We start from the raw sequence: 6,000 nt of genomic DNA on the forward strand, positions 1-6,000 counted from the left end.
GATGAAGTTTGACATCATCTTCTCTACAAGTCTACAAAAAAAAAAAAAAGTTTTTTTATGAATAGATCATTAAAAGATAATGGACACCCAGAAGAAAAGCAAAGGTTTAGCATACGTAATTAAATAAGGCTAGGCTGAATAATTGTTTGCCAAATAAAATACTGCTCGAAAAAGGGAACATTAATCATTAAGTCTAACACCAAGTCAGTTAAGCTTCAGGAGGAAGTCAGTCTGTCCAATTAAGAAGTCTAAGCGATTGTGAATCAGTTTCACCTACTTTGGTGCAAATGAAAGTGACAACAGGTACATTGGAGAGGATATATATATATATATATATATATATATATATATATATATACACAGTATATGTATATGTGTAATATATATATAATGTGTGTATATATACATATATACACATACATATAGGACAGTTCAGGGTCTCAGGGCTAGTGCTTCTACACTCGGCAAGGAGACCAGAGTTTGTGTCCTAGATTCTCTCTGTGTGGAGTTAACATGTTTTCCCTGTGTTAGCAAGAGTTTCTAATTGGTGCTCCAGTTTTTTTCCACAGTCTAAAGTCATGCCAGTTAGATAGATTGTTGATTCTGAAATTGACCCTAGTTGGTGAGTTGTGTGTGAGTGTGTTCCCAGGCGATGGACTGGCTCTCTGTCCAGGGGTTTGTTCCCACCCTATGGTTGCCAGGAAATACTCCAGCCCCCCACAATCCAGTTCAGAATTAAGTGGGCTTGGACAACGGAATGGTGTTTGTGTATGCATGCATGTGTAGGTGTGTGTGTGTATATATATATATATATATATATATATATATATATATATATGTGTATATATATATATATATAATATATACACACAGTGGGGCAAAAAAGTATTTAGTCAGCCACCAATTGTGCAAGTTCTCCCACTTAAAAAGATGAGAGAGGCCTGTAATTTTCATCATGGGTATACCTCAACTATGAGAGACAAAATGAAAAAAAAAAATCCAGAAAATCACATTGTTTGATTTTTAAAGAATTTATTTGCAAATTATAGTGAAAAATAAGTATTTGGTCACCTACAAACAAGCAAGATTTCTGGCTCTCACAGACCTGTAACTTCTTCTGTAAGAGGCTCCTTTGTCCTCCACTCGTTACCTGTATTAATGGCACCTGTTTGAACTCGTTACTAATATAAAAGACACCTGTCCACAACCTCAAACAGTCACACTCCAAACTCCACTATGGCCAAGACCAAACAGCTGTCAAAGGACACCAGAAACAAAATTGTAGACCTGCACCAGGCTGGGAAGACTGAATCTGCAATAGGTAAGCAGCTTGGTGTGAAGAAATCAACTGTGGGAGCAATTATTCGAAAATGGAAGACATACAAGACCACTGATAATCTCCCTCGATCTGGGGCTCCACACAAGATCGCACCCCGTGGGTTCAAAATGATCACAAGAACGGTGAGCAAAAATCCCAGAACCACACGGGGGGACCTAGTGAATGACCTGCAGAGAGCTGGGACCAAAGTAACAAAGGCTACCATCAGTAACACACTACGCCGCCAGGGACTCAAATCCTGCAGTGCCAGACGTGTCCCCCTGCTTAAGCCAGTACATGTCATATGGTCAGATGAAACCACATCTGGTTGCACAATTGGTGGCTGACTAAATACTTTTTTGCCCCACTGTGTGTATATATATATATATATACACACACACACACACACAGTGCATCCGGAAAGTATTCACAGCGCATCACTTTTCCCACATTTTGTTATGTTACAGCCTTATTCCAAAATGGATTAAATTCATTTTTTTCCTCAGAATTCTATACACAACACCCCATAATGACAACGTGAAAAAAGTTTACTTGAGGTTTTTGCAAATTTATTAAAAATAAAAAAATTGAGAAAGCACATGTACATAAGTAGGGCGGCACGGTGGCGCAGTGGGTAGCGCTGCTGCCTCGCAGTTGGGAGACCTGGGGACCTGGGTTCGCTTCCCGGGTCCTCCCTGCGTGGAGTTTGCATGTTCTCCCCGTGTCTGCGTGGGTTTCCTCCGGGTGCTCCGGTTTCCTCCCACAGTCCAAAGATATGCTGGTTAGGTGGATTGGCGATTCTAAATTGGCCCTAGTGTGTGCTTGGTGTGTGGATGTGTTTGTGTGTGTCCTGCGGTGGGTTGGCACCCTGCCCGGGATTGGTTCCTGCCTTGTGCCCTGTGTTGGCTGGGATTGGCTCCAGCAGACCCCCGTGACCCTGTGTTCGGATTCAGCGGGTTGGAAAATGGATGGATGGATGGATGTACATAAGTATTCACAGCCTTTGCCGTGAAGCTCGAAATTCCCCTGATCATCCTTGAGATGTTTCTGCAGCTTAATTGGAGTCCACCTGTGGTAAATTCAGTTGACTGGACATGATTTGGAAAGGCACACACCTGTCTATATAAGGTCCCACAGTTGACAGTTCATGTCAGAGCACAAACCAAGCATGAAGTCAAAGGAATTGTCTGTAGACCTCCGAGACAGGATTGTCTCGAGGCACATATCTGGGGAAGGTTACAGAAAAATTTCTGCTGCTTTGAAGGTCCCAGTGAGCACAGTGGTTCGAAAAAGTTCGAAACCACCAGGACTCTTCCTAGAGCTGGCCGGCCATCTAAACTGAGCGATCAGGGGAGAAGGGCCTTAGTCAGGGAGGTGACCAAGAACCCGATGGTCACTCTGTCAGAGCTCCAGAGGTCCTCTGTGGAGAGAGGAGAACCTTCCAGAAGGACAACCATCTCTGCAGCAATCTACCAATCAGGCCTGTGTGGTAGAGTGGCCAGACGGAAGCCACTCCTTAGTAAAAGGCACATGGCAGCCCGCCTGGAGTTTGCCAAAAGGCACCTGAACGACTCTCAGACCATGAGAAAGAAAATTCTCTGGTCTGATGAGACAAAGATTGAACTCTTTGGTGTGAATGCCACGCATCACGTTTGGAGGAAACCTGGCACCATCCCTACAGTGAAGCATGGTGGTGGCAGTATCATGCTTTGGGGATGTTTTTCAGCGGCAGGAACTGGGAGACTAGTCAGGATAAAGGGAAAGATGACTGCAGCAATGTACAGAGACATCCTGGATGAAAACCTGCTCCAGAGCGCTCTTGACCTCAGACTGGGGCGACAGTTCATCTTTCAGCAGGACAACGACACTAAGCACACAGCCAAGATATCAAAGGAGTGGCTTCAGGACAACTCTGTGAATGTCCTTGAGTGGCCCAGCCAGAGCCCAGACTTGAATCCGATTGAACATCTCTGGAGAGATCTTAAAATGGCTGTGCACCGATGCTTCCTATCCAACCTGATGGAGCTTGAGAGGTGCTGCAAAGAGGAATGGGCAAAACTGGCCAAGGAGAGGTGTGCCAAGCTTGTGGCATCATATTCAAAAAGACTTGAGGCTGTAATTCCTGCCAAAGGTGCATTGACAAAGTATTGAGCAAAGGCTGTGAATACTTACGTACATGTGATTTCTCAGTTTTTTTATTTTTAATAAATTTGCAAAAAACCTCAAGTAAACTTTTTTCACGTTGTCATTATGGGGTGTTGTGTGCAGAATTCTGAAGAAAAAAAATGAATTTAATCCATTTTGGAATAAGGCTGTAACATAACAAAATGTGGAAAAAGTGATGCGCTGTGAATACTTTCTGGATGCACTGTATATATATACATACATACATATATATATATATATATATATATATATATATATATATATATATATATATATATATATATATATATATATATATATATAATGTGTGTGTGTGTGTAATTTGTGAGAAGATGGGTAAAGTGGTGAAGAGTTTAAGCAACTCAGCATCTATTCCTGGAATTGTGAGTCCAACAATTCTGCTGATGCAATTTATGCTAAAGTAGCTGTTGCTTTCATTTTAATGAGGGAGCAGAAGCTACTAGAAACCTTTAACTCTATTTAAAAATTTTGATTAGAAGCAAAATTGCAGAGTGTCAGAATTTCTGGACCATTCAGGAGAATTAAAACCTTTGAGAGACATTGCTGTATATTTTGGATTGCCGCTTTTGTTTTATCCTCCTCCTCCTGATAGCCCGGTTTTCTTTCTGGACTCATCAAGCAGTGTGGAAATACACTCACTAATGAATCTTGACACTGATTACAAATATGATGTTGCCAAGTCCTATTGAGAAAGTGCTCATCCCTGCATTATATAAGCTGTCCTGATTACTGACATTGCCTTGCTTTTCAAGTTTTTCCAATCAAGTTGATAATAAAAATGTTTAATAGGTAAATAGCAGAATAACTTGAATTTTTTTTTTTGTTTTGATCTTATTAACAACAGAAAGAAGAAAAGGGAAAAATGCACATGCAAAACGCACCATATAGATTAGACTGAAGTACAATGAAATAGAGCCAGGAAATATACAGTGGGTATAGAAAAGATTCACCCCCTTCGAAATATTCCAATTTTGTTTGCTTTACGGCCTTAAATGAAAACACACAAAAAATATTTCTTCCCAGCTTTACTTACTCAATGCAACCTATAACATCCAAGTGAAAGATATCACAGCTACAGTTCAGAAAAATTGTAAAAAATCCAAAACGAGACATACTGAGATTAATAAAGGATCACCCCCCCCCTAAATAATATTTGTAAACTCAATCAGGTGTAAGTAACCACCATTTCCATTGCAGACCATGGTTACTGGCTTCCACCTGTGATCAATTGTAGAAGGAGTGATCAATTCTGTGATTCTTTTCTATACCCACTGTACATCAGGGGGCAGCCCCCACCCAGCTCCTGATCAGCTGAAGTGAACTAAGGCAGCTCTGAATTGTTGATCCGTGATTCAGAAAGTTCCAGGAGGACAAAGTTAAAGAAGGATGTCTTCCAGTGAGACTAAGAGACAGGTGATCTTCAAAAGAAGGAGAACCCGGGATGACAAGTGAACATGCACTGGAAAATTTGAGCAGAGAGATTTTGCTGCATGGGTTTAGGGAGAAGCCTCTCGGCAACACTGCCAGAACATGTGGAAGAAAGTGGCAGGGATATTTAAGAAGCACTAAATGGAGCTTGCGGGGTGTTCGGGAAATAATCTATACATATTAATAAAAGGCAAAGCCCTCACTGACTCACTGACTGACTGACTGATTGACTGACTGACTGACTGACTCACTCATCACTAATTCTCGAACTTCCCGTGTAGGTGGAAGGCTGAAATTTGGCAGGCTCATTCCTTACAGCTTACTTACAAAAGTTAGGCAGGTTTCATTTCGAAATTCTACGCGTAATGGTCATAACTGGAACATATTTTTTGTCCATACACTGTAATGGAGGAGGCAGAGTCACGTATCGCGTCATCACGCCTCCTACGTAATCACGTGAACTAAAAACAAGGAAGAGATTTACAGCACGAGTCAAACGCGGGAACGAAGGTAAATGACGTTAATTTTTGACTGTCTTTTAATACTGTGTAAGCATACATATTAACACATGTGCAATTAAACGTGTGCATTTACGGGGTGATTTCTCAGGCTTAAAAGCTCGCCTTTTACTAAAAAGGTAAATGCAAAACTATTTTCAATCAGTTTAATGAAACGCTCCCGTTAAGGATTGCAATAACATATTCTCGAGATAAAAGAACGAAGTAGGGGGAAATGACGGAAGAGCCGCAAACAGCGAAGAGCAAAAAATTAATTAAACAATTGAGAAGGGAGCGAGTGAAGCATACAAGCATGTTCATAAGGGAAACAAAGCACGGTGTAAAACGTAAGTTTAAATTAAGTTTATAGAAACGCTCCCGCTGCGGATTGCAATAACATATTCGCGAGATAAAAGTTTAATGAGAAGACACGAGGTATAAACGAACCACATGCCGTGGCGCAACGTTAGGGGCAACAGTTTCAACCATTCTATGATCTGCTTCTCGCAACTGAAAGACGGCACATGGCGGATGTTAGCCGACTTGCTGACCACAACATTAGGGGCTTCA

At 41.3% G+C, this 6,000-nt stretch overlaps 1 protein-coding gene across 3 annotated transcripts in view; it reads left to right on the forward strand.

Moving 5' to 3' along the window:
- osbpl8 (oxysterol binding protein-like 8) overlaps positions 1–6,000 on the forward strand; it is a 268,722-nt gene that overhangs the window by 83,340 nt on the left and 179,382 nt on the right. The gene's annotated exons all lie outside the window — the stretch shown is intronic.

The sequence above is a fragment of the Erpetoichthys calabaricus genome, chromosome 1 (genome assembly GCF_900747795.2).
Source record: "Erpetoichthys calabaricus chromosome 1, fErpCal1.3, whole genome shotgun sequence".
In the NCBI taxonomy this organism is placed as follows: Eukaryota; Metazoa; Chordata; class Cladistia; order Polypteriformes; family Polypteridae; genus Erpetoichthys; species Erpetoichthys calabaricus.